Source organism: Microtus pennsylvanicus, chromosome 2 (assembly GCF_037038515.1).
Source record: "Microtus pennsylvanicus isolate mMicPen1 chromosome 2, mMicPen1.hap1, whole genome shotgun sequence".
NCBI classification, from domain to species: domain Eukaryota; kingdom Metazoa; phylum Chordata; class Mammalia; order Rodentia; family Cricetidae; genus Microtus; species Microtus pennsylvanicus.
The window spans coordinates 100,812,655-100,823,839 of record NC_134580.1 but is presented as its reverse complement, the minus strand read 5'-3'; the positions used below and the strand labels follow the sequence as shown (position 1 = coordinate 100,823,839).

General features: G+C 44.6%; 1 pseudogene; it reads left to right on the top strand.

Moving 5' to 3' along the window:
* Positions 1-6,428: 6,428 nt before the first annotated feature.
* On the top strand, positions 6,429-7,568 carry LOC142844331 (thymidylate synthase-like; annotated as a pseudogene).
* Positions 7,569-11,185: the final 3,617 nt, after the last annotated feature.

Genomic DNA, 11,185 nt, shown 5'->3' with positions numbered 1-11,185 from the left:
GTCTTCCGGTCTCCACACCACCGCAGGGTTTGGCTGCGCCAGTGGGGAGGGCTGCACCCAGCTCTCTCCTTTCTTCACTCCACACACACTGAAGATGAGACTCTGGGCCTGTGGACAGACCACATGGTTTCTAGAAACATGCTGATATCCCTTTCCTGTCTGATCTCCTATTTCAGAGAGAGATGTTTATTTTTACATGTGCACAGCTGTTGATACACCACCAAAGCCAGAGATGTTTAATCCCCAGGACTTCAGCTGCTGTAGGGGAAGGAAGGGTGGATGCGGCACAGCCCCGGGTTCAACAGGGCTCTGGGCCTCCCTGTGGTTAGCACTAAAAATTAATCTTACAACACATTGCCTGAAATTGTAAGGTTTTAATTAGCTTTTTAGTGTGTCCTGTTTTTTTTTCTTAAGGTAGAGTTTAGAGCTACTTTTCTATAGCTTCTGACTATGGGAAATGCTGAAGGTTTTCTTTGGAAAACGAGAAAGGCTAATTTATTATCAAGATGAACAGGGTAACACGTTAGGAAGGCTCCAACATTTTTGTCATGAGGTGACATGAACGTAGCGTGAGGTGTGGCAGCTGCCTGGCTTTGTTCTGAGTTGAATTTGGACTCCTCTGCTTCTGAGGGGAGCTGCTTTGATAAGCCAAGAGCTCAGAGCACTGACGTTCATTTCAAGGCAGCAGCCAGGGGGAAGACACCCTGCCAAGGTCAGTGTGTCGCTGGCAGCAGAAAGGGAGACTCAGCAGTGCCCGCTGCCAGGACTGCAGCATGAGGTGTCCCTTGGAGCCTTCTGGGGCCTCTGCTCAGGTCCTTGACATCCGCCGCAGAAAAAGATTCCAGATGAGTCAGTAGAAAAAAAATTCGTGAGCCTGTCGACTAAGCAGAAAGACCTGGCCCACTAAAGAGAGCCAAGCATGGAGGCTGGAAGAGGAACACTCCTAATTTCCAAGGCAGTAGCTACACAGCGATATGCGGGCTCTTGAGCTACTTCGTTGGCAACTAAGTTGTTCCCATATCAGGGAAATCATATCCTGCCATCCCACTTTTCCCTATCCTCAGAATATCTGTGACTATGAGACTTCAAAGGGTTATACTGCACCGATTTTAGCTGGAGAAGGGTGTGCTGTAGTGAAGAAATACTCACCAACAGGTCCTTCCTTATCCGCAGGTCACTTAAGGGGTTGTATTTAAGGCGTCGATCTTCAGCCACTTTTAACAATCTCATTTGTGACGTGTTTCCCAGGAAGGGGAGTACAATTCTTCTACAAGTAGCTTGGTTAATTATGCTGACATTTTGGGCAAGAGATAAAAGTCAAAACTGGAGGGGCATCCCTCCTTGTGACCCTCTATTTCCTAGCTATTAGTTCACTGTCTCAAATGTGATAAGGTTTGGCTTATTGTGCTAAAAGTCCAGTTTGGTGCAACTGCTGTGCTACTCGAAGTTCTACCTGGGATGACTTCTGAAAATAAGTTGGGACTCCATTCAGTAAACACGAAAGAAGACACCGATGAAATGCGTTTTGTTTAATAAATGTGAAATGATGAAATTTCCCCAAGGCCTCTTGAAGTTCCCTGCAGCTACATCTAAGTGTGGGCATACCGTTCCTAATGTGATGTAGCAAGCAAGAATGAAGTCTGCCTTCACACCGTGGGGAATATTGACCTGACTAATAACCGTGCACGGAGAGGTTTGCTCATCCTCATCCTCCTGGTAGAGCATACACTAACTGGTGGAAGGAAGGAGGTGATGTTATCTGATAAACACCGCTGCCAAGGGAGCAGCATCTTTTGCTGTGCCCAGTGACGACATAGGTCCTATGGAACCCGCATTTGAACCTCAGGGAAGCCACACAATGAAAAGACTACTGATAAGGGGCACTGGTCTAGCCTGCAGTCACCCAAGAAAGGTCACTTTTGCTTCAATGAAGCTCTAAGGCCTCTAATCCAAAGTGAATATGCTGGAGTCTTTCAAAAGATATGGATGTTTCACGTGATTTAGAGCAATCCTAGCCCACTGGAATCTCTGAGAGAGCTAATACAAAACCAAAGAGAAACTTTTGCCCCCAAAAGCTAATATTCTCATCTGCAATGAAATCAGTAGACCCTTTAAGCTACCCAAAATGTGTAGATAGACAGGCAGTCCTGACCCAGCCCAAGATTAGCCCGTAAAGAAGCCAGGGAATAGGGGTGCATGTTCTTAACTCAACCCTTGGCGGGCAAACACAGAAGGACCGCTGGAGGTCCAATCCAGCCTGACCCAAAATAAAACCATCTGTGGTAGTCTGAATGTAATTGGCCCCCATAAGCTCAGAGGGAGTGGCACCATTAGGAGGTATGGTCTTGTTGAAGGCAGTGTGTCTCCTAATCTCAAGTTTTGCTTAGTTCGGTTTACTTCCTGTTGCCTGCTGATCAAGATGTATTAACTCTTAACTCCCTCTCCAGCACATCTGCCTGCATGCCACCATGTCCAGCCACGATGATAATGGACTAAACCTCTGAAACTATAAGCCATCCAATTAAATGTTTTCCTTTTTAAGAGTTGCTGTGGTTGTATTGGCCAGACTGTTCTCAGCGCTCCATTCTGTTTGCTGCTTCATATAGAGAACTCCAGGCCAGGCAGGATGGTGCACAAGGAGTCGAAAGCAGGAGGATGGCTCTGAGCATGAGGGTATCCTTTTCTACATAGTGAATTTCAGACCAGTCATGACTGCATAGTAAGACCCTAAAAACAAACAAGCATACACGCGCACACACACAGCCAGGAGCCCAAAACAAAGCAAAAATAGAATTCCTAAGTCGATACATAGTTGAGACTAATCAAGTCTCTTGTTTCTTAGTGTCTCATTATGAGTCTCCACATGACACTAGATGATGTTATGGGCTAACCAAGGGTTACTTGCCCTCACAGAGCAGAACTCAGTGTGAACAGGCTTCCTGGGGGAGGGGTTTCCGGAGAACCACAGGTGCCAATCATTCTTGTTGTTTGGACTTAGAAAAACGGCCAAACTTCTTTTGAATACATTTCACTGAAAATGGTAAAGTTCTATTAGAAAGTCTAAATTAAAATCTGCAAACTCCTCTGGGACTATGGGCTTAAATTGGATTCAAACACCTGGAAAGATGTTTGTTAGTGAAAGTGCCCACATAAGAGCTGAACAGATTAAAGGATGAATAACGTTCCCACCATTATCTCCAACACAGCAGATTCGTAATAACCATTGCAACTTTTTAATACATCATGTCTCTTTCAAAAAAAAAAAGAGTTGCTGTGGTCACAGTGTCTCTTCACAGCAATAGAAACCCTAAGACATCATCTTACTAGAAGGCTTCCAGACATAACAGCATTCCTAACAAGCAGGAAATTTAACATACCCATATGTTACCTAGGACACTAGATTTCTTTGAGAATAAGCACTGATACTTGGTGTTGCAAACATAATTAGACTGGATCAGAATAACATGATTAGGAAACTTGAGTTTCAGATATATGATGGGAAATTGCCCTGGGGTTCTCAAGCTCTTACCTGTTCATCCACAAAAGGCCAAAATGCTTCTTAAGATTTAAGAGCAGAACGGAAACTCTTGCATGGGCTTCCACAGCTGGTGTATGGAGGGTCAGGTTAGGGTTAGGAGCAGAGCTGTATTAGACATCTGACTAACAGCACAGGAATACCAGGATGGGGCTGTATTAGTGAATCCGTACCTGGTTCTCTTGCCTTCGCCCACACTTAACAGGAGAAACTTATCTCCCTGCACACACAGACCCCTCATATTTCTTTCAATGAGAGCAAATTCACCAGCCGTCATAACATGGACTCCAGGCAGTATAGGTCCAGCTTATGTGGATGCTCAGCAGAAGTGAAGGGACCACTTTCTACAAAGATAAAAAAAGATACTTAGGATCAGGATGGTTGTCACCACAAATTAAAGAGCCCTGGATACTCTGCTAACAGAACAACCCCAGAAACAGGAGCACCAAGAATTTTAGTTGGCAGGGGAAGTACCTGAGTTTGAAATTTGACAATGCGGGTGACCAGTCTTCAGAAAAGCTGATGTGAGCTGACCGCCAGCAGGAATGAGTTTCCCTCATAGAGAAAGGTTTCGAAAACCATGTATATCAACCTAGCAAAAAGTTTGGGGGACTGAGAAATTTGAGTGTGAAAATATCCCAGATTAACTAATGAAAGAGAATTATGTTATTTACTAGATCACAAAAACAAGGCCTGAGTTCTATAAGAAAGCAGGCACAGACTTTCTGTGTCTACCTGCCCTAGAAACCACATCACCCAGGTTATGTTCCAGATGGAACATAAATATAACAAAATATCTTTCTATTTACATAAAACTCTGGAAATACACTCATGTGCTATGGGCCAGTTACTGGTGTGGGCGCTAGCTTTGCTTTGGCTTCAGCCATGATCCCCGGGATTTACTTTTATGGACACACACACACAAATCTTCTTTTGTTGTTGTTGGGTTCCTAGGGTCAGGATGGCTGCTTGAATGAGCTCAGAGGAACCAGCTTCATTGTCCTTCACTCTAGAGTTAGCCCCTAGCCAATCGTCCCTCACCCAGGGCTCACTTACAGACTCACATTCTAGCCCACTGACTAGAGGTTGAATTAGCTCCTTTAGAAATTGCTATGTTACTCTACTACAATGAAGGCAAAGCTGTCTGCTCCACAACGGACAGTAAGCTACGGTCTGCTGCAGGCCTTGTTAACCTCCTGTTATCTTTGGTCCAGATGGGGTAGGGCTCTATCAGGTACAAGGGCTCAGCCAAGACCTCAGCGGAGGACAATTATCATCAGTCTTTTCCTGGGAATCTAACTCCTGTCCTGGCATTGGGAAAAGGTGGAGGAGGTTTGGTCCCACCTCCTCCGTTATGACGGACCCAGATCAAACAGATCTTTACAATTCCTGGATTGTAGACTGTACTGAGTTATTTTACCATCAACTTGACACTAATTAAAGTCATTTAGGAAGAGGGGACCTCAACTGAGAAAACACACCTACCAGATTGGCATGTAGGCAAGGCTGTTGTGTACGTTCATGACTGATGACCAATGTTAGAGGGTGCAGCTCTTTGTGGGCAGTACCACTGCTCCTGGGTTCTATAAGAAACCAGGCTGAGGATGCCAGGAGGAACAAGCCACAAGTGTCAGTACGCCATGGCCTCTGCATCAGCTTCTGCCTCCAAGTTTTAACCCTGTTTGAGTTCCTGCCCTTCCTTCCCTCAGTGATGGACTTTTATAAGCTGTGAGATTTCTTCCTTTAGTTGTCTTTGGTCATAATGTTTTATCATAGCAATAAAAGCCCTAAAAAATAGAAGTTAGTCTGTAGTGATATTTCATTTGTATTTTAATAAATAAAGCTTGCCTGAAGATCAGAATGCAAAACAGCCACACTAGTCAGCCATACAGACCAGACAGTGGTGGCACACACCTTTAATCCCAGCAGCCACGCTAGTTAGCAGCCACAGAGACTGGGTGGTGGTGGTGCACGCCTTTTATCCCAGCACTAGAGAGGACTATAAAGAGGGATGAGACAGGAACTGCTTTCTTTCATAGAAAGAGAAAGAGAGAAAGATTTCATAGCGGTAAGAGCTCTCTAGTGGCTTGGTTACTTTGCTTTTCTGATCTTCACATTGAGCTCCAATAACTGTCTCTGAGTTTTTATTCTTTGTGCTACGTTAGTGGGGTTTTTTTTCCAAAAAGCAAGAATGACTAGAATAGTTAACGTCTGTCTTCTAATACATCATTTGCCAGATGTTGTACATTTTTGGCTTGGGTGTCTTATTTCCTTCCAGATATCCTAGGGACCTTTGCTGGCGCCCTTGACAATAGTTGCATCTCTGATAATAGTTTTTAAAAAACATTATTGGGTCACCTGCCACTCAGCAGCAAGGCACAGAGTCGCTGACAAGAGGGGAATAATAGTACCTGGGACAAGGGGGACACAGTCTGCTCTGTGGCTTCAGCAAGGGGGATGTGTGGGCACTGGCACTGTGTGTATGTATGATTTCAGGAAGGGTGTATGGACACTGGCACTCTGTGGCTTCAGCAAGGGGGATGTGTGGACACTGTGTGTATGTATGATTTCAGGAAGGGTGTATGGACACTGGCACTCTGTGGCTTCAGCAAGGGGGATGTGTGGACACTGTGTGTATGTATGATTTCAGGAAGGGTGTATGGACACTGGCACTCTATGGCTTCAGCAAGGAGGATGTGTGGGCACTGTGTGTATGTATGATTTCAGGAAGGGTGTATGGACACTAGCACTCTGTGGCTTCAGCAAGGGGGATGTGCGGGCACTGGCACTGTGTGTATGTATGATTTCAGGAAGGGTGTATGGACACTGGCACTCTGTGGCTTCAGCAAGGGGGATGTGTGGACACTGGCACTCTGTGGCTTCAGCAAGGGGGATGTGCGGGCACTGGCACTGTTTGGTTTTCCACATCCAAGTGCGTTACCACCTGAGAGATGGATTTCCAGTGCTCACAACCAAATGAGCGTTCTATACAGGTGTTCTGGAAGAGTTGCTGAGCTTCTCGAGGGATCCACAAATGCTAAAGGACTGTCCTCCAAGGGAGTTAAAATTTGTCGTGCCAATGGCTCCCTAGATGTTACAGTCAGGGATTTTCAACACAACAGGAAGAGCACCTGGGGCCAGCTTATGGTCTTCCTAGGAGGCATTCTGGGGCAGACTTCAAAGATATGGATCCAGATGACTCCAGTCAAGGAGTAGATCAGCTGTAGAAAGTGACTGATACCATTAAAAATCAGTCCTGGTGACAGATGAATCATCATGTGTAGCCTCGTTAACAGAGGTTTCTGTCCCACCAGGTCCCGCAGTCATTCAGTACCAAAAACCACACAGAGGTCTACATTAATCATAAACCGGTTGGCCTATTAGCTCAGGCTTCTTATTAATTAATTCTTACATCTTAAAGCCATAATTCTTGTCTGTGTTAGCCACGCGGCTTGGTACCTTTCATCAGCGAGGCATTCTCATCTTGCATCCTCTACATCGGGGTGACAACTGCAGACTAAATCTTTATCTTCCCAGAATTCTCCTGTTCTCGGTGCCCCACCTATACGTCCTGCCTGGTTGCCCTGCCTATACTCCTTGCCTGGCTACTGACCAATCAGTGTTTTATTAAAATACAATCAATAGGGTACAGATCATTGTCCCACAGCATACCTTGAATTCAAAAGACTTTCCTCTAATGGGGCTGCCTCCTTGCCATGTCCTCTGACAGTTCTCTGTGGTGAACCAGGAGCTGTCCTGCCAGCCATACCAGAGGTCGGGAGACCCAGGCCTGGGTGTGTTCCTCAGTACTGACAGTGACTGCTCACTGACATCATGAGCCTGCAGCCGGGTGATATTGTCTATCCTTTGGAAGAGGCACATTTTTACCTGAACCACATCAAGTCACTGAAAATTCAGTTTCAGCGAGAACTAAGACTTCCCTAAGTTCAAAATCCTTTGAGAAGTTGAGGCAATTGATCAGATCGGAGTCAAAGAGTTTCAAACCAAAGGGAACAATCCAGTCCCCGATTAAAATGGAAATGGCTTTCGAAGATGCTGTGGATATCAATAGTCTTCAGGGTTTGGGTCAAATGTCCGGAGTAAAACAAAGTTCTTTTTTCGCTAAAGAGAAAATTAACTGGGGCGTGGGGCGGGGGGGGGGGGGGGTGGTGGAGGTGGGGAGGGAAGCAGTGGCCAATTTCTTACTATTCATTAACTCCTAAGGCAATGTCACTGGCAAATAAAAGAGCCAGAGACATTTTATACTGAAAGAAAACTGCCTCTTTCAGTGTTCACTGAAGGTGCATAAAAAGCGGGGGTGAATTTATAGAGGAAACTGGAAATTTATATCCTCTTAGCAAGAACAACAGACATTTCTATATGTCTATATGAAGAGGGCTGGTGAGTTTCATAAATTTCATAAGCTATTCCTCCGAACTTGAAATATGAAACAACTTTCAAAGCTGTGCTTGTCTATTGATTGATGAAATAAAGACCTGTTTCACGTGGAAAGAAAAAGAAAAAAGCTTATTGGATATCCACAACAGCTGTGTCTCTATCGCCTCACAAAGTGAAACTCATCTATTTTGCCTCTGAAAAGTCTTAGAGGGCTCTTCCTCAAAACACCAGTTAGTGAGAAACCAAAAGTAGGAATCTGAGAGAGCTGAGACAAGGAAGGGGCCTTGGCAAAACAATGTCAGGAAGAGGTTAGCCGGCTAGGAGCTGGTTGGGGCGTGAGGAGGGCAGGGCAGGCAGGATTTGACTTGACTTCCGGCTATGGTTCGCTGATCTCTGCAACAGAATACGGAAGTGACACAATGTATCTGAAACTACATTGTATTGACTGCATAATTTCTGCCAGGGTTTCTTTGAACACTGGCTCTCGGGATGCTCCATTACGGAACACAGACACCATCTCTAGAATGCCCAGGACACAAGAACTACTTGTAGGCTCATCAAGAGCCTCACCTTCAAGTCATCTCAGCCAGGGCAGAGAGTGAAAACGTAGGGGAAGCCCAGAGTGAACCTACACAAAGAACTACAGTCAGCTAAGACTTGTCGAGAATGAAAGAATAGTCTTCCAGGGGAGAGTTATCCAGTACTAAATGGCCGGCCCTGAAAACATAATGCAAGTAACAGTATGCAGACATAGTGGGTTATATTTGTGTGTGTGTGTGTGTGTGTGTGTGTGTGTGTGTGTGTATGAATTAAATAATATAAAAGGGATTGTATAATGTAAAAGGGAGACCATGAATTTGAAAAAGAACAAGGAGGGGTGTGTATGGGAAGGTTGGAGGTAGGAAGGGAAAGGAAAAATGATGCAATTGTTTGGGTAGAAAGTTCCACCCCAGACCCCTCCCCGGGGAGTTGCCTCAGTCCAGACTCCACCTCCAAGAAAGCCCACCAAACAGTGACCCCCTCCCCAGAGAGGCTCAAGACTACTCCCACAGGCTATTTAAACTGCCCCCCAGAGAACAAACACATGATTTTCTGGTCTTCCTTTCCCATCTCCTCTCTGAGGGGCTGGAAGGTCACCTGAGAGTACTGGCATCCAATAAACCTGGGCTTTTTCTAATTCGGTCTGATTTGGTCTGATTTGGATTATTGTGTCAGTAGAGAGGTTTATTGGGATACAAGAACTTTTCATAATTATCTCAAAATTTAAAGAAATGGTTGAAAAACACACAGAGTATAAAATTCTCAAAGAATTAACAGAAGTTATTAAAATAAAAACAAATAGAAACAGAAGAAATTCCGTCAGGAGCTCGAGAGATGGCTCAGTGGTTAAGAACAGTGCAGAGGACTGGGGTTTAGTTCCCAGGACCCACATGATGGGTCACAACCTTCTGTAACTCCAGTTCCGGGGTATCCATTGAGCCCTTCCTGCCTCTGAGGACACCAGACACTAACATAGTGTACACATATACATGTAGGCAAAACACTCATACACATAAATTTAAAAAAATAAGAATTTATGTCCACCACAACAATTACACTTCAGAATTGGTTCTTTAAAGCCCCACCCGCACCCCACCCTCTAGTTAGAACTCCCAGCTAAGCCAGAGTAGGGAAGCATAACCCAGGCTTTAATTGACGCTTTTGGTGCACTCCTGCCCCCTGGTGGCCCATTGTCTCTACAGAAACTCAACATTCCCTTCTGCCTACCGGGTCTCATACTTCTTGGCAGTCTCTTGGAGGAAGGGGAAAGTTGAGATGTTTATGAAGTTCTGAAATCTGAGCAGTCTAAACAAGCTCAGACTTGATCAGGATTGGGTAAGGATGGTGGGTAGGGATTATGGTCACAGCAAGCAAGGGTCTTGATACCAGTGTTCCAACTTGGGAGTAACTAGTGCTTCATGGTTAACAGTGCTCAATTTCAGTGAGTTGTTTTAGGTTGAAATAATTAATTTCCGGAGTAAAGAATTCTTCCTTTGTCCCTAGGGGAAAGTTTCCTGCTCACGCATCTTAGTGATGAAATGGAAAAATAAAGAACTGTAAATATGAAGTGTAAACTGTGGGCATGGACAGTCTCAAAGCTTCAAAGTCTCCCTGCCTATCTACCTTCTATTTTTTTAAGCGAGGATGTTGTTATTGTTTAGTTAGTTGAGGTGGTTGGCTGGTTGGTTGGTTGGTTTGTTCATTTGTTTACTTTTTGGTGTTATAGACTGAGCCAGAGCATTGAATACAAAGCACATATTCTGCCAGTGAGCTGTACCCACAGACTGCTCCCTTTGGTTGAATTTTTATCTCTGCTATGACATATTTTTATTTTTACAGCATTCTTATTTCTTCTGCGTGCTCTTTCTCAAAGCCTCCTTTCTTTCAAGGGAAGGAAGCCCTGAATCTTCCCGTGATTTCAATAATAGATCTTAGGTCTTTCTATGATGTTTTCTTGCCAATCTTTGGAGGTATCCCTCAACTGTCTGGTAGGTGACCTCTGACTGTGCGTTTAAGAGCGAAGACTATCAGTTAGCTGCATCAATTAAGCAAGACAAATAAATTCCAGGGGTCTGCTGTACAGCATTGCACAATAAAAATGTATTGGCTGCTAATGAATAAAAGTGATCAATAGTCTCACCCACCTGTGAATCCTGTAAACCATAGTAATGAATAACCTGCAGGCAAAATGTACCCTCTAGTATAATAGTGGTATGGCTGTTGTGGGAGTAACCAATTGCTTTCTGACTGGATTTGAGACCAGCCCCATAGGAAAGAAATTGTGTCTGGTTCGATAAAATTGAGGACAATCTTGTGGCTAAGGAAGTCATTGGCCCTAAGGGAAGCTGGCTATCATTGTTTTACTAAACGATTATCCTGCCAAAAAGTCTTCTAAATACTCATGTTTATACATAATATTAGTGTCCCATCCAGTCTTCATCAGTGAAGTTCCTTGATGCAGTGGATGACAGCTAAGATGCAGAAAGAACTCACCAACATGCATGCCCAAGATACATGATGACGCAGTGCTTGGCACTAAACAAAATAGCATGGCATAACCATTGTGCTCTTGACCTCATTGAAGGTGTGGTTACCTGCACAAGGTCAACGCCCTCAATGTTTGATCAGGAGTCCCTGGTCCTCATAGACCACCAGCAGTTATCGGCTCTTGGGGGAGGGGTGTCATTTGATTCTGGGGCATCACCACTGATA